The sequence below is a fragment of the Neofelis nebulosa genome, chromosome 2 (assembly GCF_028018385.1).
Source record: "Neofelis nebulosa isolate mNeoNeb1 chromosome 2, mNeoNeb1.pri, whole genome shotgun sequence".
NCBI classification, from domain to species: Eukaryota; Metazoa; Chordata; class Mammalia; order Carnivora; family Felidae; genus Neofelis; species Neofelis nebulosa.
In genome coordinates this window covers 201,732,083-201,759,600 of record NC_080783.1, presented here as the reverse complement: position 1 = coordinate 201,759,600, position 27,518 = coordinate 201,732,083, and the positions used below count along the sequence as shown (strand labels likewise).

Genomic DNA, 27,518 nt, shown 5'->3' with positions numbered 1-27,518 from the left:
AAAAAAAAAAAAAATTTTTTTTTTCTTAACCTAAATCCTACTCAGCATCCTACCCAGCAGTGATAACCTCATATTAAAGACTATCCTGAAGAGAGCATGAACTTTACATTCTGCAAATATGAATATAAAGATCCTCACTTGATTAGTCTCTCTCTGAATTACACAGAAAAAAGGTACGAGTCTCTCTTTTTTTAAAGTTTATTTATTTATTTATTTTGAGAAAGAGAGAGAATGCACATGCAGGGGAGAGGCAGAGAGAGAATCCCAAGCAGGCACCACACTGCCAGCGCAGAACCCAACCTGGGGCTCAAACTCACCAAACTGTGAGATCATGACCTGAGCCGAAATCTAGTTGGACGCTCAACCAACTGAGCCACCCAGGTGCCCCAAAGGTACAATTCTCTTAACTGCTACACAAAAACTAATGAGCACAACACCCTATAGATTACGCTTCAAGTTCGGCTCAGGTCATGATCTCAGGGTTGTGACATTGAGCCCATCATCGGGCTCTGAGTTGGGCATGAAGCCTGCTTAAGATTCTCTCCCTCTGTTTTGTGCTCTCTCTCTCTCTCTCAAAAAAAAAAAAAAAAAAAAAAAGAAAAAAGAAAAAAGAGGGTTACGGTGTCATTCAAACATCTAAACCAGGGATCAATGAGGGTATTAAAAGGTAAATCTTGGTACTTAAGGAAAAATGTACATTGGCATATATTAAGTAGAATAAGAATATTACATGAAAAAAGCATACAAACAAAAATTGTCTTCCATGTAGTACTGTTTTTAGGACCCATGGCTTTGAAATTAGTTTGGTTTACAATACTTTTCCCTGTAATTATCCTCCTCATCTTATAAATTTTATCCATACAGGTCCACAATCCCTTAACTTCAATTCCAAAATCTAAAAGGCTGTAAAAACAAGTTTGTCATTATCCATTTGGTGGTAAAATCTGACATGAAATGACATGAACCTATTTATACTATTTACTTATACCAGTACATTTCACTACAGAAATGGTAATGTGTTTGATTACAAAGTACTGCCCCAGACCTCTCTGGGATGTTACATAACACACAGTACATGTACCATATTCCTTTTCTAAAATCCCCCAAATTCTAAATTCAAAAAAAAAATCTGGCCCCAAGAATTTTTTTCAAGTTTACTGATTTGAGAGAGAGAGAGAAAAAAAAACATGCAAGCAGGGAAGGGACAGAGACAGAGGGAGAGAGAATCCCAAGCAGACTCCTCACTGTCAGGAGAGCCCTAAGCGGTGAGATCATGACCTGAGCCAAAATCAAGAGTAGGACACCTAGCCAAATGAGCTATCAGGCGCCCCCAGGAACTTTTTTTTGGCCGCAAGATACTATGGACTGACATGCTAATTTAGGACTAAGTCTTATACAGAACATATAACTAATACAGAAAATGAAGGTAGATCTTCACGTACAATAAATTCACTGCCTTAACAACATCTATTCACACATACACAATCCTGTAAAACAAAGCATTAAAAATACTTTCAACAAATGTCAAAACTTGAACACACCATTACGTGTTTTCTCAAGTGGTGGTGATATTTACAGTATCTAGTTCAATTCTTCTTAGACTGAAATTAAACTGCAATTAGTAATTAAGTTGGGTAAAAGAATCATCCACTGATAACGTACTCAGTAAAATGTTCTAATTTTTAAGAAATTTATCTCAGAGGGTTTCAGATTTAAAATTATTTCATTCTAGAATACAATTTCTCAACTTTGAACAAATTACAATGGACTTTTTCTGTAAGAGCAGCTCCTTGGGCAGGGACAGCAACAGGAACAGCTCTTAAGGATATCTGAACTGGAAGAAGAGTTTCACAGTTCTTTCCTTCCTTCCTCCTTCAGCTGCTGCTTTTCTGGTTTTAGAATTTCAAACAAAGAAATACATATTGGCTCCACTGCTAAGAAACGCCCTCTTTCTCAGCAACTTCCTCTTCCAATTTTCTTCCCTACCATTGACACAGAGAACAATACACACTGCCGGTCCTACCATTTTGATTAACCAAGAGCTGAAGCATGGAAAAATTAAGGGCTACAATTTATAGTATCTAACTACCAGTCTCTCACTCCAGGTCCACAGTCTTCACTCACCTAGAAGTTATCTAACAGAGAACACACAGAAAGGAAGGAACATTATGTTTCATGAGAGGCGGGCTACTGAAACTTTCATTCCAGGAATCCAAAGAAATTTGAACAAACAGGAAATTTCTCTTATCCCAAGAAAATTTAGCCTTCTTAGCTAAAAAGGAGAAAAAATTACCTGGCTGGCACTACCCTGCACCGAGAATCAAGTCTATACGCCAACAGTTGGTGAACTTCTACAGGCCACCCAGTCAGGATTCAAACTGAGTTCTTTGGGGTTCTGAAACACTTCAAAACGACTTTTACCATTTAGAAATTGAGTTTAGAAACTCACAGACTGAAGAAGGGGAATGTACTTATAATTAGCCATCCAGGGATGGAGACCCAGCCTGTCTCCAAGCCAGAAGTCAATTGAAGTGTCTGGGACCAGACCCCTCCCCCTATTTGTGACAGAGCAAACTTCTTTTTAAGTGGACAATGCCTTCCCCCTTGCCCAGCGATTCTCAAAGACAACACCTTGTGGTTGATAAGCTCTGTACCTTACCGCATGACCTTGGACAAGTTACTCAATTCCTCCGAAACTTAGTTTCCTATGTGTAAACTCTCAACAGTGGCTGTAAAAATTAAATAACATAAGCCTAAACAAGGGCTGGCACGTAGCAGGAGCGCCATACATGCTCTCTGCGCTACTCCGAACCCTCCTGAATTCCTTTGGGCCTAAATTTCAATCATTGCCCCAAGAGGTTCCAAGGATGCCTTCCTCTCCTCTGATGCTAGGGAACACCAGTGTGTAAAACTGCACCACCTCTGAGACTCTAGGATCCTGGAGCACCAAGACAGCCGGACTCCACCTTATCATCGTGTGGGGTCCATCCAGAGACTTCGTGGAAGAGCCGCCCCTTCAGTCAACTCTCCTCTCTACCGTGCAGAACCATCCCGTGCGCGCGCGCGTGCACACACACACACACACACACACACACTCCTCTCTTCAACTTAGGCTAGGGGTCTCAAAGAGCGCCTCAATTCTTTCATAGCCCGAAGATGGAAACCGAAGCTCCGCCCGGGGAAGAACTTGCCCAAGATATCAGACATCTGAGATCCAACTCATGTACAACTGCCTGCAAAGCCTTCGTTTTACAAATCGGTAAACTGAGGCCCAGAGAAGAAAGTGACTTGCCCAAGGTGACACAGCGAGTCGGTGGCAGCGCCAGATCAGGCTGGGGGCACTTTCGCAGCCTCACAGATTCGCGGGCCCCTCAAAGTCTCCGAGGGGATCTCCAGGACGCCTCCTCCCTGGGGAGGGGACTGAAGAGGAAGACGCTACCCGCGCTGACCGCTCGCCCGGCCACTGCCGGTCCGCGGCAAGAGGCACGCCATCCACTCCCTCAGGACCCTGCGAGGCTCGGGGCGGGGAGGTGGGGGGGAGGGTGGCGGCCCGGCCCGGCGCCTCACGGCGGGGCCCGCCCGCGGGGACTTGTTGCTCACCTGGTCTCGCGCGGCCGCCCTCAGCGACAGAGGGGCCGCCCAGCCGCCCTTCTCCGCGCGGGGTCCGTTCCCGCTGGCCGCCTCCCGGGACGCCACACAGCCAGACCCCCCTCAGCGCGCTACGCCCCCAGCCGCGCTCGCCCGGCCCGCGTCCGCCATTACGCGATTCCCCGCCCTGGGACGCAGCCCCACCCCGCCAACGGCCCTGATTGGCTCTCTGCCCCACCCTGCTGGGGCTTCCGGGCATTCCATTGGCCTGAGTGGAGTGCCAGTTAAATAGATACGCAAAAGACGTACTCAAGGGTACCTTCTGGGGAGCTCCACCCGAGCTACTTCCGCAATCGGAGTAAACAGCGGGGGAGCAAACCAAGTGGAGTAGGGGTGGAGATTAAACTAAATCAACTCCTAAATTCGGGGTAGGAGAACCCCACTTAAGAAAGTGTAGAAACTCGTACAAAGTGTATTGAAAGAGGAGTTCTTCTTGTTAGAGTTCAAAGAACCAGGATTTTTGGTGGAAAGAAGGGGACAAACCCATGAACTTTCAGAGGACACCCCTCAAATTGCAGATAGTTTTGTCCCTTCCCTCCGGCTCTCAGGCCCCACCGAAAGTAGGAAGGGGAGAGTGAGTCATAGGCTCCAGCCGGCTGCTAAAAGATCCTTCCGGGGCGAGGCCTGGCGTCTTGGGACGGGCAGGTGGTTCTGAAAGGCCGGGGTCAGGTGAGCGGGACCTTGGCTCGGCCGCCGTCTCATTCTGCGACCTCAGACAACTCCCTGAACTTATCTGGGCCTCAGTTTGTCCTTCTGCAAAATAGGAACAGTCATGTCTGCCTCATGTCTTGGCGTTTGTTGAGGCTACATTCCTGAGTTGGGTATATGTGCGCCTTGTTGATTGTAAAAGGCTGCAGCTGGATAGCAATGTGACAAATTCACATGTTAGCGAAGATCTCATTTAGTTCTCTAGAGCAACTCTGTCAGGCAGATATTGTCCTCTGTCCTCATTCTGCAGAAGAGAAAACCAAGAACTCCATGACTTACCCAGGGTCGCCCCCCGGGGGGAATTTGAAACAACCCTGGGACTCAAATCTGTTATCTTTTGTCTTCATTTCTGCACTTCTCCTTCCAGGCCTGGTGTCCCCTGAGAAAGCCTTACTTCCACCAACCCGTTAGCATAACAGAGAGTGTCATGAGGGTGACAGGCCAGCCCCCCATCTCTCTGGTCACCATAGGCCCCAGCTGTTTCTAGGGTCCTAGGAATCAGGAGGTGAGTAGGGGATGGCAGGTGGGTCAGCAACCCAGACAGAATCCCAGACAAGGACACAGAGGGGCAATGACACCATTGTGGGCCCTCAGCAGGGCAGCTTCCACGCCAAGACTTAAATGCAGGTCTCTCTGCTCTCAGAACAGGGCTCTTTTCATTGCAGGATTGTTTTTCCCAGAAGAGCTGCCTTGGCTGCAATTCCTAGTCCTTTTCCCTCTCTGGAAAGGAAGGAAGCCAAGATGGGAGAGGGAGGGGAAGCAGCCTAAGACTTTAGAAGGGCAGAGACCACCAAGTGCGTGCGTGGTGCTGACAGAGCCTCAGTGCTGCTGAGTCAGTGACCTCCAGGCGCAAATTGGGACTTGTGGTCTGACAACCAATGACTATTTTCTGACAACCAATGACTATTTAAATCGTGACTGTGGCCATTGGTTGCTGGGAGGCAGCAGGTGCTGTACAGAAGTCAATGGTTTGGGGGCAGCCTGACCTGAGATTGAATCTAAGATCTACCACTTTCTAGCTCGCTGAGCCTCATCTATGTCTTCTCTAAAATGGGGACAACAGACATCACTGCTAAAAAAAAAAAAAAAAAAAAATTATATAAATATATCCACATCACAGTTAAAAATATAAATAAATAAATAGGGATAACAGGGCAGTTGTGAGGATTCAATGAGTTAATTGTGGAATTAATGAGTCATGTGTGTAAAGTACCTGTCTCTTCATTCATGGAGTCATCTATTCAATAAAAACTTATTAAGCACCGGGGCTCCTGGCTGGCTCAGTAGGTAGAGTTTGCAACTCTTGATCTCTGGGTCAGTGAGTTCAAGCCCCATGTTGGATGTAGAGCTTACTTAAAAAAAATTACTAAGCACCAACCATGTATAGGCAGCCTACCAGTGATGCAGCTACAATGGTGGGCAAAACAGACAGAGCCTCATGGAGCTTAGAGTTTAGTGAGGAAGTAAGTCATTAAATGACCAGACGAATCAAAATACAGTTAGAAACTGTGATAAGGAACAAGAAGGCAAAGTACGATGTGCTTATGATGTAAATGTTGGGATGGGGTGGGGACGGAGGAGACTTTCTGAAGAGGTGATATCTCAGGTGAATTGATGAATGGGGGTTAACTAGGCAGCAGGTGGTTGGAAGAAGTGTTGCAGGCCAAGAGAAAGGGTGTGGAAGGCATCTAGGCCAATTGGGATAGGTGGCAACGGGGGAGGAGGGCAGAGTTCATGCAGGGTCCCGAACAAATGAAGTGTTACAGGGGAGAGAACCTGGCTTTGAAAGTGAGGCTGTTTTCCAAGGGTCTCTGTACTTTTCTGGTAGTCCCTGAATGCAAGCTTTGAGGCCAACCCACCTGGGTTTGAATCCTGGCTCTGCCATCTCACCTCAGGCTGTGTGACCTTGACCGGTCACCACACCTCTCTGTGTCTCATCTACTTTTCTAAGAAAGGGGGATGATAATAAAGGGTCAACAGGTAAGGGTGAGCATTCAATATGGAAATGTATATAGAGTGTTGTGGCATAGGGGCGCCTGGCTGGCTCAGTTGGTTAAGCAACTGACTTCAGCTCCGACCATGATCTCACAGTTCGTGGGTTCAAGCCCCCACATTGGGCTCTGTGCTGACAGCTCAGAGCCCGGAGCCTGCTTCAGATTCTGTCTCTCCCTCTCTCTCTGCCCCTACCCCTGCTCTGTCTCTCAAAAATAATAAATAAAATTAAAAATTAAAAAAAAAATAAAAAGGGCACCAGGGTGGCTCAGTTGGTTAAGTGTCCAACTCTTGGTTTCACTCAGGTCATGATCTCACAGTTCATGAGTTCGAGCCCCACATCAGGCTTCATGCTGTCAGTGTGGAGCCTGCTTGGGATTCTCTCTCTCTCTCTCTCTCTCTCTCTCTCTCTCTCTGACTCTCCCCTGCTTGTACTCTCTCTCTCTCTCTCTCTGAAAATAAATATATAAAAACTTTAAAAAAAATCAAAATAAAGTGTTGTGGCATATAGAAGGTACTCCATAAAAGGTGCTTGGTCTTCCCCAGAATGGAAGGAGATGAGCCTGAGGCATCAGATCCAGCAGATAAGTTTGGGAGAAAGCTGATACAAGTGTCTATACACTGGGCCAGTTCTCATCTGACCTTAACTGTTTTGGAAGTCTTTGAAGCCAGGCAAGCCCGGATCAAATCATGGCTATACCACTCCCTAGCAGTGTGACCTTGAGCAAGAGACTTCACCTCTCAGAGCCTCAGTTTCCCGATCCGTAAAACTGAGGTAACTGTTTTTATTTCCCAAAGCTGTGAAAATTAAATGAAATAATAAATGCAAAGCACTTAGCACAGTGATTAGCACATAGCAAGACGCTTGAATGTTAACTTTAATAGTATCGTTGACTTTAACAGTAACTTTATTAGTCATTTGATAGTAATTGTTGTCGATATCAGCGTTACTACCTGTACTAGGTAAGATTCTGGAGCTTTGCTTAAGGTTGTCTGGCGACAGGAGGCATAGTTTCTCCTTTTAGGCAATGGACGTAGACAAGTTGCTTTCCGAGGGCATGGTGCTGAGCACTTTAATAGTAATATTAATAAGTGCTAACATTGCACATACCATTTACTATGTGTCAAACATGTGCTAAGTGGTATACATGCAGTAACTCATAAATCCTCGTTGTAGTCCTATGAGTGAGGTCCTGTTATTACCATCATTTTACAAATGAGATAAAGGAAGTGTGGAGACGTTAAATGACTTGCCCAAGGCCACCCAGTCAGGAAGCAGCACAGCTGGCATTTGAACCCAGCCTCTGAGAGGGCTTAACTGCTCTTGAGGAGCAAGCTCTCCCTTTTCCACCGAGAAGTTAGAGTTATCACCCGGAGGGATGAAAGTACTCACTGCCGGTAACCAAGTCCCCGGGTTGTGAAGGCCAAACCCGTGCCTTTCCCACCAGTTCTGAAAAGTAACCCCTGCCTGTTTGTTCCCTGCCCCCTGAGGCAGATAAGAGCAGGGAGTGGACCCTCTTACCCTGCAAGGGAAAGCAACAAGACATTTAGAGTCGCTAGAACTGGATCTGAGTCCCAACTTTGCCACTTAATGGCTCTGCAGTCTTGGCCAAGTCACATCCCGTGTCTGAGTCTCAGTTTCCCTATCTACGAAGTAAGGATGATCGCGGTTCTGCTACAGGGCTGTTGTGAGGAGCAGAAAAAATAAGGACTGCATGAACTATGAAAGGCTGTCAGCACAGGAGTGCCTCTCCTTGTTGTTGCTATGGGGATGGAAGCACCCTGGGGAGCCGAAACCAGTATAGCAGGCGAAATTGCCATCTCTGGAGATAGTCCTGGGTTTCAGTCCCAGATCCGCCTTTTATGCCCCGTGTGATCTTGAGCAAGTTATAAAACCTGGCTGAGCCTCAGTTTTCTCATCTATACAATGGAGTGAATAATACTGATTTCGTAGAGCTGGATAGAAAACACGTTGAGGGAATGCATAAAAAGCCATGAATCAATTCCTGGAACAGAGCCCACAGAGCACAGTGTCTTAAGGGATTCCAGGGGGGAGAAACAAAGCACAGGGACCATGAAGAATCACAGTGACCCCTTTTCGCCACCCCTGTTTGAAGGGAAGAGAGTGGAGAGTACTGTGTTTAGAGCCCAGGACAGTCTCCAGCCGCTACCCTAACTCTAGCATCCTCGGCTCTCGCTGGGTCCATCTCTCTCTCTCTCTCTCTCTCTCTCTCTCCCTCCCTCTCTTCAAACAAGTTCCTCTCCACTGAGCAATCCCAGGGGGCCCCGAACCTCGGTTCCAGCCAAGCTAGCAGGCTTTCCCCGCCTCCACATCCTTAATCCACAGCCTTTGCATTTGCCATTCCTTCCACCTGGAATGCTCTCTCCTCCTGGAGTGCCTGTGATGGGGAAAGGGGGGTGCTGGAGGGAAAGGATCTGGAATGATGCTCCCCTACCTCCTCACTCCCCTCCCCTACATCTCCCACGCTGCATGCCTGACCTCCCCCCTCCCAGCGTGGGGGATGAAGCAGCACCGGGAGGGGGAGGAAAAGGAGGAGGACTCAGTGAAGGGCCCTCTGTGGGGTTTTTCACCTGCTCAGAAGAGGCAGACGGAAATGAAAGCTCTAGAAAAACGCCTGCCACTCTGCTCCGGAGGCCCCAGCTCAGTGAAGCCTCCCTGCCTTCCCACTGTGCCATCTTCTCTTCCTCCCCCTCCTCCTGCAGGCAGGTGCCACAGTCAAGGAACACGGGTGGGCGGCAGGCCAGAGAGACCTGGGTTCAAATCCCATTCCTGTCACTTACCCAGTGAATGGCCTCAGCCAGAACCTTTGGCCCCCACACACCTCACTTCTTTGTGAAAGGACACAACAACCCTGCCTCTCAGGCTGCTGTGAGGGCTAAGTAGAGGTGCCAGGTGAAAGTGCCTGGCACATCCGAGGTGCTCAGCAATGGAGATTACAGGTGACCGCAAACTCCCAAGTGTCCATGTGTGCCCGGCACAGCCCTCAGCACCTTGCGTGTATTAGCCCATTTTGTTCCTTTTGACAGATGAGGAAACTGAGGCACAGAGAGATAATATAACTTGTCCAAGGTCACACGGCCAGTAAGAGGCAGAGCTTAATCTCCGTTCCTACCCACGACACTACGGTGCCCTCAGTACTGGTTGTCAGGATTATCGTTGCCGTAATTTGTTTTTATCTACACAGACTCGATCCCCTCAGTGAGTACATGTTATTCCTCTCCTCCCACATTCAAGATCTTGCCTGAATTTTCCCTCCTTTGTGACATCTTCCAGTCTGTTCATTTAAAGAGCATACATTGCCCTGTCCTCTGGCCAGGCCGATGCAGGGCACTAAGGACCACTGATCAATCCACCTAGTCTCTGTTTCTACATGGCTCCCACCCCGATGAGGGAGAAGATACATACGTGGCCCGCCTGCGTGGTTCAGTCAGTTAAGCAGCCGCCCCTGATTTCGGCTCAGGTCATGATCTCAGGGTTCATGAGTTCGAGCCCCACATAGGGCTCTGTGTTCACAGCATGGAGCCTGCTTTGGATCCTCTGTCTCCCTCTCTCTGCCATGCCCCCACTCCCCTACTGATGTGCACACACTCTCTCTCTCTCAAAAATAAATGTCAAAAAACATTTAACTTAGAAAGTACATAAAAAGTACAATAAAAGAGGAAGACGCCAATTGCAACAGGAGGTGTGACCTCCGAAAAGCCTAACACGATTGAGGGATTGGGGCAGGTTTATAGAAGAGAGGTCATTTGAGTGGGGTCTTGCAGGGTGAGTAGGAGTTCCTCAGGGTTATAAAGTAAGAATATAGAACATGACATGTAGTGCAGACCCTGCAAAGGGGATTGAATAAATAAAGGCTAGAGAGTAACATATCTGGGGGTCAGTTCTATGCCAGGCCCCGTACTATATGCTGCAGGAATAGAGGTGGAAAGATATTAACTGGGCGCTCAAGATGCTTACAGACTTGGTGCTGGGGTGGAGAGAAAGCAAGTAAAGCAAAAATACCCATATTCGAGAAAAATCCAGAGGGGCTTTGAGACTACCAAAAAAAAAAAAAAAAAAAAAAAAAAAAGACCTAAACCTGTGGAGGGATCAATGAAGGCTTCCTGGTGGGGGAGCTGATGTCTAGGCTGAGCCTTAAAGAGCAGAGGCAAATTATATCACCTACCTCCACAACAGCCCGTATATCAATGCAACACAAAAACAATGCAAACTATAAAATGAAGAGTAAGGAGCCCCAGTAAAGTTCTAATTTTTCTCATGAGTGCGACTCAAATGTGTTTTTTAAATTACCAAACATCAGATTCGTTTTGTAAAATAAGATTAAAAAAAATAGTATTTGTAGTGCCCCTGCTCTGCTGGGGCCCTAAAGACACGTTGGCTCTGCTCGTTGGGTAATCTGACAGGGTGACAGGCCAGAGGGAGTCATCCAGGTGAGAGGTGGAGAAGGGTGTGGAAGGCGGAGGGAATTTCACATGCAAAGGCCCAGAGGCAAGAGAAAAGATGGCACTTTGGGGAAAAAGGAAATCCTTTGATGAGAGCTGGCAAGGGGGAAGAAGTGCTGTGGAGGCACGGAAGGGTTTTAACTGCGATGTGCCATAATCAACTGTCCCTTTTGTGAGATCGCTCTGAATACTTCCAGAGACCTATTTATGCTCTGAATCCATTCATTCAAGAGACACCGTGTACCTACTATGTTTCAAGCACTGACCCAGGTGCTGGAGCTGCAACAGATCATTAAGTGTTCTGCAGACAGAGCAAGACGTGGCAGGGACATTACGTGCCACCCCCCACAGTGGGATCTGGATGGATGAAGGCTCGAAGTGTGGAAGTGTGTGACCTTCACAGAAAGGGCCAAGCCCTGTGCCGGACAGAAAAGGACTAACTGGGATGGAAGATGGCGTTCAGGGCACTTGCCGTGAAGAGGCCAGTGATTCATAAGACAGAAGAAAGGGGTGAAAGCGAGAGCGGAAGCAATGGGCCAGGGGTGAAAAATCCTGATCTCGTAGCCTCCTGAGAAGGTGGGCAAGTGGGCAGCGGGGTGGAAGCCCCAGCCTACCCCGTCAGCCCCCCATGCTCTCCTAAGTCCTGCTGAACCCCGCAGCCTGTCTCCTCGAGGCTCGGAACCCTGGAGGAGAACAGAGGCGGGTGAGGAGGGGGTGGGCAGGAGACAAGCCCAGGCCCCTGCCCAGCAGGGCCTTCCTTCCTAAGGGCTGGAGCCAACCCAGCTGAGGAGCCAGAGGTTACAGGGAAGGATTAAGGAGTTGGTTGCTTTTTTACCCAAGCTGTGGCTGCATTTCTCTCTCTTTCTTCGTCTTCTTCTTCTTCTTCTTCTTCTTTTTTTTTTTTTTTTTAAAGAAAAATGTTCCTGTACACGCACCCGGAGGCTTTTGCAGGAGGCGGCTGTTGGAGAACCGGGAAAACAAGCCAAGAAACAAGAGAGAGGAAGAAGACCACGCCTCGCCTGGCAGATTCCTAATGGCCCAGGAGACCTGAGGCTTTACTGTGGGAGGCCAGTGGGGGCTGGCTCGGGTGGGAGGGAAGGGCAGGCCGAAGGACAGCCACTTGCTGGTCAGTGACCTTGGGCGGGATGCTGCCTGCTTGCTTCCCTCTGGTGAGAATGGGGAGGAGGGGGGCAGGGGCAGGGTTGGCCGGCTGAGGTCACAGGAAGGCCCCTTCCAGCCTGAAACGCGATCTCGGGATGTGGGGCCTGCCAACCTGCAGCGACCCTGGGCCAGCAGAGATGAAAGGCTGCCTGTCCCCAGCTTCCGGACCCCCGAGGCCCCAGTGCCTGACTTGAAGGGCAGCAAAGCTGCTGCAGCTGGCTGGAGCCGGTTGCTGGACTCCCCACCCCACCTGATGTCATCCAACCCTCCCTTCCCTGTTTGGCTGGGGACACTCAGGCCCAGAGAGGGCTGGTGACCTGCCCGAGGTCACACAGCAAGTTGGAGATGGAGCCAGGGCTCACCACAAAGTCTTTGGACTCCAAGGCCAGGCCTCATTCCCTTTCCCAGAAACTTGGCTGCCTGGGGGCTTACCCCAGGGAGTTGGAGAGACCTAGGGTTAGGGGAGACAGTTGGGAGCTGTGTCCTTTGAAGTCAAGACTTAATGTTGACTAAAGTGCTTTTCTTTTCTTTTTTTTTCTTTCTTTCTTTTTTTTTTTTTTTTTTTTGAGACGAAAGGAACGTTCCCGGCCCCTGCCATGAGCCCGGACTTGCTCTGCTGGCAGGGGAAGGAACGCAGCTCTGGCCGCCACAGCTGCTGGTGGCCAGCTGAAGCCTCAGCTCCTGCTGCTCCCACCCCAGTGGGCAAAGGGACAAAGGCCTCTTCTCAGGCCTGTCCTCTCCAGCCCCCTGGAGGGGGCAGAGCATCAACCAGGAGGCTTGGTCACTGACCAGCTAAGTCGCTGTTCCTCTCTGGCCCTTAGTGCCCTTTCCGGAACATGGGGGCAGAGTATCTGCCTGACCTGCTTCTCAGCAATGTGTTGAGGCTCCAAAGAGGTCGAGTTACGGAAATACAGACCCCTCAGCACCTCCTTCAGCCTGAGGGTCTGCCTACTCAGAGACCCCTCTGCCTCAAATGCCCCTCCCTCTTTCCCTCATGCCTCGCCTGGCCGGCCCCAGTTCACTCAGCTCTGCCCAGTGGGACCCTCCCTCGGTCTGAGGAGGCTTCCCTCACCTCCAGACTGCAAGTGCTCCTTCAGGGTATTTATCGCTGCTGTAATTAATGAACTGTGTGATCGGATCTGTCTCCCCACTAAAATATGAACTCGGTAGTTCTAGCTGACAGCGAACGCTTACCTGGTACCGGAGACTTTACCCATATTAGCCCATTTAATCCCCATGACAGGTACTGTTAGTTCCCCCATCTTACAGATGAGGAAACTGAGACAAAGAGGTTCGATGACTTACCCAAAGTCACAGCAAGGTGGAGGCTCAGCCAGGACTTGAGCACAAAGAAGTTGAGCACAAAGAACCAGGATTCAAACCCAGACCCCAGGGTGTAATGGTTACTCTACTAATAAGGCAGGTTGAGCTAATCCCCTGCTTCTCCTCAGCTCCCAGAACATCCAGCAGACAGTAGGGGCTCCACGTATACTGGGCGAGTGAATACACACACAGGGATGAATACACAGGAGTATTTAGAGGAGAATAAAGCACCTTCCAGGAGTGAATTTTGCAGGTGCCGTGGGTGAAGCTGAGTTGTTAAAGATCAATTATCGGGCTTCCCTCTGGAGCACACACTTGGGCCAGAAACCCTAGACATCATCATTGACTCCTCCAATCATTCCTCAAGTTCTGTTTGATTTCTCCCTGGTACACCTCTTCTCCATCCCTCAACCCTTATCTCTTTCTTGGATCGATCTTTCTTTCTTTCTTTCTTTCTAGCATGAGGTGTGGGGGAGGGGGGAGCAGAGAGAGAGAGAGAGAGAGAGAGAGAGAATCTGAAGCAGGCTCCAGGCTCTGAGCTGTTAGCACAGAGCCCAATGTGGGGCTCGAACTCACAAACCCTGAGATCATGACCTGAGCCAAAGTCAGATGCTCAACTGACTGAGCCACCCAGGCGCCCCTTGCATTTTTTTAATGTTTATTTATTTTGGGGGCGCCTGGGTGACTCAGTCGGTTAAGCGTCTGACTCTTGCTTTTGGCTCAGGGCATGATCTTGCAGTTTGTGAGCTCGAGCCCCACATTGGGCTCTGCACTGACAGCATGGAGCCTGCTTGGGATTCTCTCTCTCCCTCTCTCTCTGCCTCTTCCCTGCTTGTTCTCTTTGTCTCTCTCTCTCTCTCTCTCTCTCTCTCTCTCAAAATAAATAAGCTTAAATTTTTTTTTTTAAATAAGTGTTTATTTTTGAAGGAGAGAGCAAGCAGGGGAGGGGAAGAGAGAGGGGGACAGAGAATCCAAAGTGGGCTCTGCACTGACGGTGGAAAGCCCAATATGGGGCAGGAACTCACAACCCACAAGGTCATGACCTGAGCCGAAGTCAGATGCCCAACCAACTGAGCTACCCAGGCGCCCAGGATTTTCTTTTAAGTAAGCTCTATGCCCAACGTGGGGCTTGAACTCACAACCCAGAGATCAAGAGTTGCATCCTCTGCCAACTTAGCCAGCCAGGCGCCCCTTTCTTGGATTTTTGTAGCAACCCTACATAGGTTTCTCCGTCTCTAACTTCTCTTCCTCCAAAGTGGACCTCTAAATACAGAAAGCAAAGTGTGAGTGCTATCCCTCTTTATCCCCCCCTTCATTAATGAACCTCCCATGGCTCCCCATTGCTCTCTGGATAAAGTCCATACTCTGCACCAAGGTTTCTGCCACCAAGCCCTGCCTCCACCCTTCCAGCCTCACCTTCAGCCCCTCTCCTCCACATGTCCTTTGCCCAAGCCACTCTATGTACTAGAAGTTAAGGGCATAGAAACAGACTGCGTTTGAGTCTTGATTCTGCCATGTATCAGCTGCGAGAGTTTGTAAACAAGTCAATTCCCCTTTCCAAGCCTCGAGTTACTGCCTCTGGAAAAGGGGCATCATCACAATACCCACGTCATAGAGTCATTGTAAGGAGTATATGAATACAGAAGGTGCTGAAGACAGTACCTGACATTCCCAATGGTCACTATCGTTCTTACGCTTTCCAATGTCACAAAGAGCATTTCTTCCTGCCTGCCTTAGTTATTCTTTCCGACCCAGCTCAACTATCACCTCTTGGAGGAAATTTTCCTTGATGGTCACACCCTGTTCCCCAGGTGAAGTCAGTCTCACTTTCTACACTCGTACTTTGTTGCTCTATAAAGCACTTGCATATTTTGCCCTCTCTTTCCCCCGTTACCCCAAGAATTCCTGGAGACCAGAAATAACGCCCTTTTACTCAAGCACCTGCCTGGTATGCAGCAGGTGCTCAGTAAATGTTGGTTGAGCGGAGTCACCACTTCCAGTGCCTTAGTGAGCCCCTTGCAGGGAGAAGGCCTAAGAGGTGAGACAGCTGGACTCCGCTGGGCCCTGGTGCTAGGTATGTTGGTGTGGGAGGGAGGGGGTGAAGGAAACTCCTGACCTCTGGGCTCTTCCCCCGCCAAGGGAGGAAGAGAAGGGAGAAGATGTGAGAAGGTCAGGTGCTGAGCAGGCGTGAGGTGGGGCTATAGCAAGCACCGGGCCGTGGGTGGAAGCTGGCAGACTCCGGCTCCTCTAAGACCAGGGCTGGGCCTGGCAGGACAGGGCCTCACAGCCCCAAGTCCCCACCTCCACTCCACCTCATCCGGCCACCTGGATTAAGTGACTTTCCAAGTTGCAAAGCTACATCTTGACTTGCAAGGAAGCAAAATCCAAGCTTGGCCTTGCCTGGTTGCTGAGCAGGGAGAAAAGGGGGGGGGGTATTTCCTTTAATTCTCCCTTCTGTATAGGCAGTGCCTTGCAGTCCTGGGCACATCAAAGAAAGTAATAACTTGATTTTGCAACCCCGGTTAAGGTCACACTATCTCCGATTGTTGCTTCAATTGCTGCTCCTACCACCCCCCCTACTAAGAACCTTTATCTTGGGGCTTAGCCTGGCTCACTCAGAAAGGTATGTGACCCTTGATCTCTGGGTCTTGAGTTCGAGCCCCACGTTGGGTGTAGGGATGACTTAAAAGAAAAAAAAAAAAACAGGGGCACCTGGGTGGCTCAGTGGGTTGAGCATCTGACTTCGGCTCAGATCATGATCTCATGGTTCGTGGGTTTGAGCCCCGTGTCGGACTCTATGCTGTCAGCACAGAGCCTGCCTGGGATTCTCTCTCTCTTGCCCTTCCCTCACTCTCTCTCTGTCTCAAAATAAATAAAACTTAAAAAATAAAAATAAAAAAAAACAAAGCCAAACAAAGAGAAAACTTAAAAACCCTTCTCTGACTGCCTAGGACCCTCAGGATAAACTCCCAGCTCCTGACCCAACCTGTAATGCCCTGACTTGTCAGCCCCGTACCTCCTCTTGGACTTTCTCAGACTTCACTCTCCCCCTGCCTTCACTCCTTCTGGCCTTTTCTCAGTTCTTCTAACATACCTTGTCCCTTTCTTCCTTTGGGCCTTCACACATAGTTTTTTTCTCTGCCTTGAATGCTTTTCCCCATCCCCTGACAATTCTGTTTTATGTTTAGTGTTTTTGATGCCTGAGAAATTTTTGCCGATCCCAAGATCATGGAGATATTCCCATACATCTTCTTCTAGGAGCTTTATAGTGTTAAGGTTTCACATTTAGGTTCATGATTCATCTTGAATTATTATTGTTTTTTTAAAAATTTTTTTTTAATGTTTATTTATTTTTGAGACAGAGAGAGACAGAGCATGAACGGGGGAGGGGCAGAGAGAGAGGGAGACACAGAATTGGAAGCAGGCTCCAGGCTCTGAGCCATCAGCCCAGAGCCTGACGCGGGGCTCGAACTCACAAACCGTGAGATCGTGACCTGAGCTGAAGTCGGACGCTCAACCAACTGAGCCACCCAGGCGCCCCTAATTATTATTGTTTTTTAAGTAAGCTCAAACTCGTGGCCCAGAGATCAAGAGTCACATGCGCTACCGACTGAGCCAGCCAAGTGCCCCATCTTGAATCGGTTTTTGTGCCGTGTAAGGTAGGGGTTGAGAATCATTCCCACTCCGTTCATGCCTTCTCATTCTTTACAGTTCAGCATATCCCCCACTTCCTTCGAGAAGCCTTCCTTGACTACTCGCAGATTAGATCAAGTTATTGTACTCCACAGCCCTTAGCAACCTCTACTTTTATTGTAGCACTTGTCACAATGGTAACTAACCAATTATTTGTGTAATTACCATCTCATCTCCTCTACTGTACTGTAGTTCTGTAAGCTCAATGCTTGTGACTCTCATACATAGATAGAGATAGATATAGACATAGATATATTTGTTTGTTAAGTGTATTTATTTTGAGAGGGAAAGAGGGAGAGCACAAGTGGAGTTGGGGCAGAAAGAGAGAAGGAGAGAGAGAAGCCCAAGCAGGCTCTGCACTGACAGCACAGAGCCCAACCTGGGGCTCGATCCCACAAACCGGGAGATCTTGGCCTAGCTGAAATCAAGAGTTGGACGCCTAACCAACTGTGCCACCAGGCACCCTGCCCTGGGACTGTCTTTTATTTTTTTATTATTTTTTTAAATGTTTATTTATTTTTGAGAGAGAGAGAGAGAGAGAGAGAGAGAGAGAGCTCAAGTGGGGGAGGGGCAGAGAGAGAGGGAGACACAGAATCCGAAACAGGCTCCAGGCTCTGAGCCATCAGCACAGAGCCCGACGCGGGGCTTGAACCCACGAACTGTGAGATCATGACCTGAGCCAAAGTCAGATGCTTAACTGACTGAGCCACCCAGGCTCCCCGGGACTGTCTTTTAAAAAGTGTTTTAATCGAAATACACATTCAGAAAAGTTAACCTATCAAAATGTACAGCTCGATGGATTTTCACAAACTGAACACAACCATGTAACTGGTACTTGGATCAAGATGCCCCACATTTCCTGTCCGAGGACCCCCTCCTATTCCTACCACCTGTGACTTTTTTACCCTTACATTCTCAGCAGCCAGCATAGAGCCTGGCATTATTAGGCTCTCAAAAAAAAAAAAAAAAAATCTTTGTTGAATGAATGAATTAGTTGGTGATGCCTAATTTTTCATCAGAGAACTTGACACGGAATCCAGTCTCAGCTCTAGTCCCCGCTTGGTGTGACCTCGAGGAGGTCCCATCTGCTTTTGGGGTCTCAGTTTGCTTGTTTATGAAATGGGGGTATATGGAAGGAGGTTGGACAAATAATGTCTTTGGGGTTTTTCCAGATACGACATATGAGGCAGAATTAACCATCCCCTCCACCCTCGTTCTGATAATACATCATTGGGAAATATTTTGGTCTCCTGCCTGAAAATGAGGACCTAGGAGGATTATTAGAAGCTCCATCCAGGTAGTGTCAGAAACCTGCAGCTGAGCGTCACAGGACCTGGGTTGAGTACTGGCCTGGCCTTTGGGTGACGTTGGGCAAGTTCCTTCTCCCTGCGCCTTCTGGGTTTCTTCACCTAAGGGTGCTTTGCTTTCTCTTTGAGGAAGACAAAGTCGCAGCCACAGCAGGGTTTTGGCTGACCCCCTCCTGCTCCTGATTCCCTGCTGCTCTCGGCGCCAAGGAACAGGTCCTTCTGGAAGCCACGCTGCAGCCATGGCTTTTAAAGACACCGGGAAGACACCCTTGGAACCAGAGGTGGCGATTCACCGAGTTAGAATGACTCTAACCAGCCATAGCATAAAATCTTTAGAGAAGGTATTTGCTGACTTGATCACAGGTGCAAAGGAAAAGACTCTCAATGTGAAAGGACCAGTTTGGATGCCTACCAAGACTCTGAGAATCACTACAAGAAAAACTCCTTGTTGGGGTGCCTGGGTGGCTCAGTCGTTTAAGTGTCCGACTCTTGGTTTCGACTCAGATCATGATCTCCCGGTTTTGTGAGTTCAAGCCCCATGTCGGGCTTTGTGCAGCTGGCAGCACAGAGCCTGCATGGGATTCTCTCTCTGTCCCTCTCTCTCTGTCCCTCCCCCACTCGTGCTGTCTCTGTCTCTCTCAAAATAAATAAATAAACTTTAAAAAAAGAAAAGAAAAACTCCTTGTGGTGAAGGTTCTGAGACTCGGGATCGTTTTCAGATGAGCATCCACAAGCGACTCATTGATTTGCACAGTCCTTCTGAGATTGTTAAGCGGATTATTTCCATCAGTATTGAGCCAGGAGTTGAGGTTGAAGTCACCAGTGCAGATACTTAAATCAGCCTTTTTAATAAATTGATTATCAGTTGTTTAAAAAAATGATAAATGAAAGGCACGCTTTGCTCTCAAAAGCTTAAAGAACAATGACGCTGACTTCAGGCCTCTGAGTACCAAGGTTCAGCTCCTGGGGCATGGGCAGCTCTGCTCTGGGCTCCTCCCTGCCTGGCACCGCGGGGGGAGAGGGAAGCACACGATGTGATAACCGCCTTGGGGAAGAGAACTCACAGTCTGGCCAGGGGGACCTAATGTTCAGCCAGGAACCAAATGGAAAATGGGCTGATGGTCCAAATGATTCTCTATGTGTGGGGCTGAAGGGAGAGGAGCTGGAGTGTTCCAAGGAGGGGTAGGAGACCTGGGGGTGCGGGTGGGGGGAGGACAGAGAAGGCTTCCTGGGGGAGAAGCCTTTGGAAATTGGCAGGGCAGCCCAGGGGCGCTTCCCAGAGATGGGAGGAGGCAGGAAGGAGGAAATTGGGTCCAGGTGACCACAGAGCAGCAACTTGGCCAGGGAGTAGGAGAGGCGGGGCTGGCGGGAGCTTGGGCAGCCGCCCCACAGCTGGGCCTTGGAGAGGAAGGCTGGGGGGGGGGGGGGACGCAGTCTCTGCTTCTGGCCCTGAGAAAGCGCCATCTTCTCAGGCCACAGGCTGGGAGGGAGGGCATAGTCGCACAGTCGCCAGAGGGGCCTCTCTGAGCAGCCCCCAGGGCCCTGCCCAGCTCTCCTGGGCCTGCAGGGCAGAGGGTGAGGAGTTAAGCCCCAGTCCCCCCCGCAACTGCCACATGGCCTTCCCTTCAGCTTGGATCACATTTGTGCCTCTTCGTAGCTTTACGGACTTGGGCGGGGGGTGGAGGTGGCTGGGGGGCACTTTACTGTATCCCATTCCTCAGAGAGATGACTGAGGCAGAGTGGGTGCTAGCCAAGTTAAGAAACTGAATGAAAACTCTGATAATGGTGATAGACAGCAAGCCTAAAGTTAAGAGCTGGACTGCCAAGATTCAACTGCCGCTAATGAGTTGCGTGACCTTAGACGAGTCTGTTCTGTGCCTCGGTTTCCTCATCTGTAAAGTGGGATGCTAATGTTGCTTTATCATAGGGTCGTTGTGAGGATCGAATGAAGTGAAGATGTAAAGCACCTGGACATAAAGCACTGTGGCCTCAAAGCCAATAAAACTAACAGGCTTTGGAATCGCCCCTCTAAGCCTGAGCCTTGGTTTCTTTCTAAAATAGTACTAAAAGGGGCACCTGGGTGGCTTAGTTAACAATCCAACTCTCGATTTAGGCTCAGATCATGATCTCACAGTTTGTGAGATGCAGCCCCGTGGTGGGGGGGGCAGGGTTCTGCACTGACGGCGTGGAGCCTGCTTGCGATTCTCTCTCTCCCTCTCTCTGTTCACACACTCTCTCTCTCTCTCTCTCAAAATAAATATTTTTAAAAATGTTCTGGGGCGCCTGGGTGGCTCAGTCGGTTGAGCGTCCGACTTTGGCTCAGGTCATGATCTCGCGGTTTGTGGGTTTGAGCCCCGTGTCGGGCTCTGTGCTGACCTCTTGCTCAGAGCCTGGAGCCTGCTTCAGATTCTGCGTCTCTTTCTCTCTCTGCCCCTCCCCACTTGTGCTCTGTCTCGCTCTGTCTCTCAAAAATAAATAAATGTAAAAAAATTTTTTTGAAATAAAAACAATTTTTAAATGTTCTAAAAAATTAATTAAATACAATAAAATGACGCTAGTAATCCCTACCTTTTGGGGCATTTGTAAAGATTGGTAAAGGCAAGGTAGTCCCTGATGAGAGCACACCAGAGGCCCTTCTCCTCTCTCGTCCCCTCCCTGCCCTACCACCAGATGTTCATGGTTTATTCACCCACTCCCAGCAAGTAGCTGTCCCTCAGCCACCCCTCAGGCCTGGAAATCTACCCCAGCAGCCGAGTTTGGATTAGGCAAGGACCCTTCCAGGCCCCAGAAGCTAGCTCAAGAGATTCTGGGATCTGGACACCCAGAGGTGGTCTAGAAGGGGGTAGAGATGGGCTTCAGGTGGGCAAGGCCTCTTGGCCTCTCTGACTCCTCACTCTACAGGGATGGGCCCAGCAGAGGAGGTCTGGAGTGGGCTCTCTGAAATGCAGGGGCTCCTGCCTCCTGGTTGCCTGAGCCCAAGGGTCACACTGCTCGAGAATAAACAACAAAGCCCAGCACAGCACACGTAGTGGACACTTGGGAAATAGTAAGAATGGCTGCCATTCACTATCTTCATAATAAACACTTAAAAGCAGGTACTACTGAGGGGCGCCTGGCTGGCTCGGTGAGTAGAGCACATGACTCTTGATCTTGGGGTTGTGAGTTTGGGCCCTGCGCTGGGTGTAGAGATTACTTAAAAAGGGGCGCCTGGGTGGCTCAGTCGGTTAAGCGTCTGACTTCGGCCCAGGTCATGATCTCACACCCATGAGTTCGAGCCCCGCGTCGGGCTCTGTGCTGACAGCGCAGAGCCTGGAGCCTGTTTCAGATTCTGTGTCTCCTCTCTCTCTCTGCCCCTCCCCCATTCATGCTCTGTCTCTCTCTGTCTCAAAAATAAATAAACGTTAAAAAAAATTTTAATAAAAAAAAATAAAGTCCTAAAATAAATAAATAAATAAATAAAAGCAGCCACTGCTGAGCCCATTTTGAAGATGAAGAAACTGACACTCGAGACGTAAAGTCATTTGCTTCGTACCCCAAGCACAGCTTATGGCATAGCTATATCTAAGGGCAAAACTGAGATTCAGAGCTGAATCTGTCTGATTCTGAAGGGGCCGCTAGCTAAGGGATGGGAATCCCAAGGTCACCAGCAGACCCTTGTTGGGGTTGGATCAGGAGCTAGGTGCTGGACTGGGTGTCTGTCCCAGGACGATAGCCAGACCCACTCAGGATGAAGGGGTTTAATCCACCCTCAAAAACCTGTGAGCTCCGTGCACAACCCTCTGGTAGCCTTCTGGCAAAAGTTAGTCACTCTACACACATTTGTACCTGCTCCTGTGTGTGGGAACATATGCTAGACCCTAGGGACCTAGGTGAATCAGACTTGGACGGTGCCCTCCAAGTGCTGCTCATCTGCTAAGGGAGGCAGATACGTCTCTAGAAAACCCTAGTAGAGGGTGAGGTGGCCTAGGGATTAAGCACATGAGCTGTGGCAGCCAGGCACCTGGGCTTGAGTCACCTGTTACCTTTGCAAACTGGGTCAGCCCCTTCACCTTTCAGAGCGTCAGTTTCACATGAGTAAAATGGGACTGATGATAAGATACTTTCGTAAAGACTATTGTGAACGTGAAATACTTCTATAAAGCTGAGCAGAGAGGAGAAAGCATCAAATGAGTGTTAGCTCTCCGTTATTAAGATAATGGGGGCATAGAGGAGAAGCTTAACTCTTGCTGGGGACAGCGGTCAGGAGAGGCTTCTTGGAGGAAGGGACATCTGCGTTGGGCCCCAAAGCCTGAAGACTTCACCTGGGGAAGTGGGGGAGGGCATTCAGGGAAGCATGTGCTACATGGACAAAGGCCCAGAGCTGTGAAAGGATATGACCTGTTTGGGTGTGGCAGAGCAGAGTGGGCTGGGAGGAGGAGTGATAGGAAATGAGGCTGGAAAGACGCTTTCAAGGCCCTCAACTGACTTGCTGCTGAGAGTTTGGACTTTAAAAGACTGGGGACAGAGCAGGATTTTAAGAGCTGGGAAGGGACACGATTGTGCCAATTTTAGAAACATGATTCTAGCTGAAGTGTGGAGAGTGAAACGGAAGGGGAGAGACGGGATGTCGGGGAGCAGATCTGAGTGTGCGCCCCCGTGGGTGGGTTAGAGTCCCCCAGTGGCTCCCCACCAGCCTGCAGATGAGGCCCTGAGTCTCCTACTTCCCGCCTGCCCATGTGACCTGCCCACATGCTCTTTCCTCTGCGTGGGATACCTTCCCCCTCTCTTTGTCTGGCAAATTCCTCGCTCTCCCTCGGGTCTCTGTTTAGCCACACTTTCTCTGGAAGCTCTTCTAGGCATCCCTGGTCCAGATTAGGTCCTCCTACTCTTTCTGTGGACTTGTGGACTTGTCTGTCTCCCCAACTGGACTCGGCCAGCAGCAGGGACTGCGTGGTCCTGCTTACTGGTGTGTCCAGGAAGCCCAGCCTAGTGCCCAGCACGTAGGGGGCGCTCAATGCATGATCAGATGGACAAAGGAACTAGTGAGTGAATGGATAAGTGTGAGTGGGGTGAAAATGATGGGGTCCGAAGTAGCAACGAGGAGAGAGATGACAGTGGTAGGTGGTAGAGGAGACAGAATACTGGATTGACGAGAGGTGAGCACAGTGGGGCGGGGGGAGTTGGTGATAACTCACAGGTCTCTTCCTTGAATAAGCCTGACTTTTTTTTTTTTTAACATACATTTATTCTGCTTCACTATTTTTTTAAGTTTATTTATTTATTTTGAGAGAGAGAGAGAGAGAGAGACAGCATGCGTGGGAGAGTCAGAGAGAGACAGAGAGAGAGAGAATTCCAGGCAGCCACACTGTCAACGTGTGGAGCCCGATGCAGGGCTCAACCTCACAAACCCACGAGATCATGACCTGAGCCGAAATCAAGAGTCGGATGCTCAACCCACTGAGCCACCCAGGCGCCCCAAAACCCGATGGTTTAGCCAAGATAGGAAACACGAGTGGGGGTGGAGGTGGGGAGGGAGGAGCAGGCCAGGGCAGGAGACTGGGGTCCTGGCCCAGGCTGTTCCCGGGAAAGCTCTTCATCCCTGTCTCCCCGCTGGTGGATCCCCATCAATGTCTGTGACTCTGTCAAAATGTTGTCCTCTCAGGGAAGCCACGCTGACCGCTCTAGGTAGGCCGGCCCCCTATAAATTAATGTCTGCCAACACACGCTCTCCATTTCCTTCCAGTCCTTGTCATGATTGTAATCAGGTATCGATTGATTTGTATTGTCTATAGTGTGTCTTCCTCACTTCCACGATGGCAGGGACCTCGCTCATTTTACTGACCGTGTATCCCTACCTGGTAGTCTCCCTGGCACACAGTAGGTGCTCAAAAACAGATTTGTCGTATGAGTGAGTAAATAAACAGATGAAGGAATGACGTAGGAAGGCCTTGAATGCCACCATAAGGAATTTGACTCAGCCTCGAGGGAATGGGGAGCCATGGAAAGTTCTTAAGGAAGACAGTGTCAGGATTCAGCTTGTGTTTTAGAAGGCTCACCCCTGGGGGCTGTTGGGAAGGTGGATCTGGAGGGAAGGCAGGGGGAAGTGAGGAGGCCCTGGGGGAGACAAAGACACAGCACCTGGGCCCGGGCTTGGGAACCCCCTCCCTGTGTTTCCCCCCCCCACCCCCGGCCAGGCCTGTTGTCTCTGAGCCCAGCAGCGGGCGGTGGGAAGAGCAGAGCTGGCAAAGCTGACACTCACTAATCACGGCCCTCACCCCGGAGCCGCACTGACTGTCTGGTCTCCATGGAGACACGGCAACCTCCGGCCACTTGTTAATGGCAGCTCAACAAGGCTGCAGCAACGGGGACAGGCCTGACCAGCGCGTCCCAGCCCCGCACCACCTGGCCCAGCCTGGGCCTCTGCAGCAAACCCCAGGGGCGCCTGAGTTGGGGGATAGGACCGGAGGTCTGGTGGCTGGCGGGCTCCCCCCACCCCTCCCCTCCGCGGCCCCGCCTCCCTTGGCATTGCCAAGCAGGGAGAGGGCAGAGGCAGCCTCCGCCCTGGCCGACTCCTCCGCAGGGCTGCTGGGAAGCTGAGCTCATGCAGGTCACCCAGGCAGGGCCAAAGGGCTGGAGGGGGCTGGTGAGGAGAGTGTGTGTGTGGGGGGACCTGCTTGCATCCCACACACAAGAGGAATGGAGGGGAGGGCGCTCTGCTTGCCCTGACAACCCTCTGCTCTGCTAGCCCGAGGCAGGGACCCGATTGGGAACCATCTGTCCAGAACCTCTTCCCTAGTTTGCTGTCACTACATCTGAAATCTGAAATGCCACCATTAGCAATTCACTCCTTCGGGAGGCAGCGTGGCCGAGCACAGAAAACACGGGCTTTGCAGTCAGGCAGGCCTGGATGTACGGCCTGGCTCCGTCCCTCTACTCCTGAGAATTGATTTCCCCATCCGTAAAATGGGATGGTAATTGCACCCCCGCAGACACACGTTGGAGCACGCGTGCTTCTCCAGGCTTACTCTGACCTCTCCCAGAGGCCTGAGCTCAATACCTGTGACTCTTCCTCCCAGAGCCCTTTCTTCGCCCTCACAGATGAGCTGGGAGCCTCCTCCGCAGGCCTCAGGACTGATCCCTCAGCATTCGCCACCCTCCCCCTCAGGTAGCTGCCCCACATTTGTCCTCCCCACAGACTCCCCTGCGGGGCGGGGCACAGTGACCTTCAAGAGAGGTCTGTGGAATAAACAAAGGGGGAAGGTAGGAGGAGAGCCTCCCTCTGCCTTCTGTCCTCTTTCCTCCTCAGGGGGTGCTATGGCCCTAGAACACTGGTTGAAGGCCTCTGTTCCCTTCTCTCCTTCATACCTTTGTTTGTCCACTTGTCTGTCCATCCATCCATCTTGCAAACACTCCAAGTTGGGACTTCAGAGAGGACCCAGATGTGACCCCAACCCACAAGGGAGGCAGAGGCCAGATTCTTCGGTCCAGACACCTGAGGCACACCCATGGCCTCCCGGGGACTTTGGTACAGCTGCCTCTCCCCACCGTGTTTCTCCTCGGTCACTCCCTAGGCAACTGTCCAAGCTGAAAGGGCCCTTGGAGATCATCTAGACTGCGACCAGATGAAGACACGAAGGCCCAGAGAGGACTGTGGCTTGCCCGAGATCCCACAGCACAGCTCTGTTTCTGAGTTGACAATGTACCAATTATGTGGGTCTGCTTGGGAGGCGGCTTTTGGCTCTCCAGCCCTGCTGACAGCTGTGTTCCCAGTGGCAGCGGGGAATGCTAGTGGGAGGCCTGTCTGGCCTTTGAACCCGGACTCCCCAGGGCAGAACCAGGTGGCTCTGGTGGGGCCCCGGGCTGGGAGGTGGGGAGCTTCAGAGGGGCAGCCCAGATACCAGTGGGGGTGCGGACGACTGAAAGCTAAGGGAGCAGCATTGATTCTAGAGGCGAACTGCTAAGCCTTGAGCTCCTGTCCCAACTCTGCCACTCACTCACTTGCTGGGTAACCTCGGGTGCATCATTTGACCTCTCTAAACCTTTGTTTTCTTATCTGCAAAATGGTGCTACCTTCATAGAACAAAAATGTGGTGTCCACGGTAACAGCTGCACAGAGCTCAGGAATGTTTGGACCGAAGGGCTAAGTTTCTCAGAGCGGAAGGGACCAGCCTGAAGCCACAGAATGAGCCCACATCTCCCTCCTATGAGCTCTCTACGCCGAACTGGATACAAGGTTTTGGAGATGAAAGGAGCGTCCAGTCCAGTCCAGACTGTTTACTGAAGGAGAAAACAGGACCAGAGAAGGGGAGCAAGTTGCCCAAGGTCACCCAGTGAGTCTGGGGCCAATGTGGGCCTAGAGCCCAGGCTGGGCACAAGGTCCCCCTGCCCAGCTGCACCGCTCACTCATCCAGCCCCCTTGGTTTTGTCTCCCCCAGTGAGTGGGCGCAGAACAGGCCCCGCTTCCTTCCTGCCGCCCTGCCCGCCGTCTGCCACGTTGGCAGCCGCCCGCAGCCTTCTCGCCCCTGCTGCTGCTTGCTGCTGCTGCTGATGCGGCATCAGCCGAGACCAACCCGCCGAGAGTTTGCCCAGAACAGCCAGGGCTGCTGGAGCCCGGGCTGGGTTGGCTGACTCTGCCAGACAGGAGGGAGCGAGCCAGCCGGCAGAGGGAGGGAACAAGGGCTGAGCCAGCCCCCAGCCTTCCCAGTCCTTCTCCACCCTCACCAGCCAAGGGAGAGAAGCAGGAGCCTGGGGTTGGGAGCCAGAGGGCTGCAGTGTCTATGTGTGTGAGGCTCAGATAGCTGGGTCTTTTCTGGGAGCGTGCACACTTATGTATGCAGGGAAGAGCATGTTGGGGGCGACCTGTGAGTCCGTGTTTGCCTTGGTGTGCACGGGTGACGCTGTGCGTGTGTTTGTGCTAGTTTGTGCACACCCAGGCGGTCACTCTGCGTCTGCGTAAGCACAAGGAAAAGCTGCATGTGCCGCGAGTTTGAACACATGCCTGTGTTCGGAGAGAGGCTGTGTCTAGCAGTGTGTGCACATGGAAGCCAACTGTTAGTGACAAGGAATCTGTGTGCGCACCGAAGGGTCAGCACGCAGGCCTGAGTTCATGCATGCCATGTCTGGGTGTGTTTGGGGCCCCTGTGAATTTGTTGTTGTGTATAAGAGGATAATGATGTAATTGCGAGTTTAAGCTCATCCGTGTGTGCCCAAGGGACGGTGGTTGTGTGTGCACAGAGGAGTGCT

At 50.5% G+C, this 27,518-nt stretch overlaps 1 protein-coding gene and 1 long non-coding RNA gene across 4 annotated transcripts in view; both read right to left on the bottom strand.

Annotated features, from left to right (window-relative positions):
- WASF2 (WASP family member 2) overlaps positions 1–3,768 on the bottom strand; it is a 74,050-nt gene extending 70,282 nt beyond the window's left edge. Inside the window, exon 1 of one of the 2 annotated variants that reach the window (XM_058718454.1) lies at positions 3,601–3,768. The gene's annotated coding sequence lies outside the window, so the exon portion shown is untranslated. Of the gene's footprint in view, positions 1–3,292; positions 3,457–3,600 lie in introns of those variants that run through there. The other variant, XM_058718457.1, reaches the window with a different exon arrangement.
- A 295-nt stretch (positions 3,769–4,063) lies between these two features.
- On the bottom strand, positions 4,064–26,390 carry LOC131505185 (uncharacterized). Of its 2 annotated transcripts, none has more exons than XR_009258298.1 (2): positions 25,641–26,390; positions 4,064–4,600 (listed from the first exon to the last, which is right to left on the bottom strand). It is a non-coding gene; the product is annotated as an uncharacterized LOC131505185 (long non-coding RNA). The 2 variants fall into 2 exon arrangements; XR_009258297.1 differs by lacking the exon at positions 25,641–26,390 and adding an exon at positions 11,648–12,076.
- Positions 26,391–27,518: the final 1,128 nt, after the last annotated feature.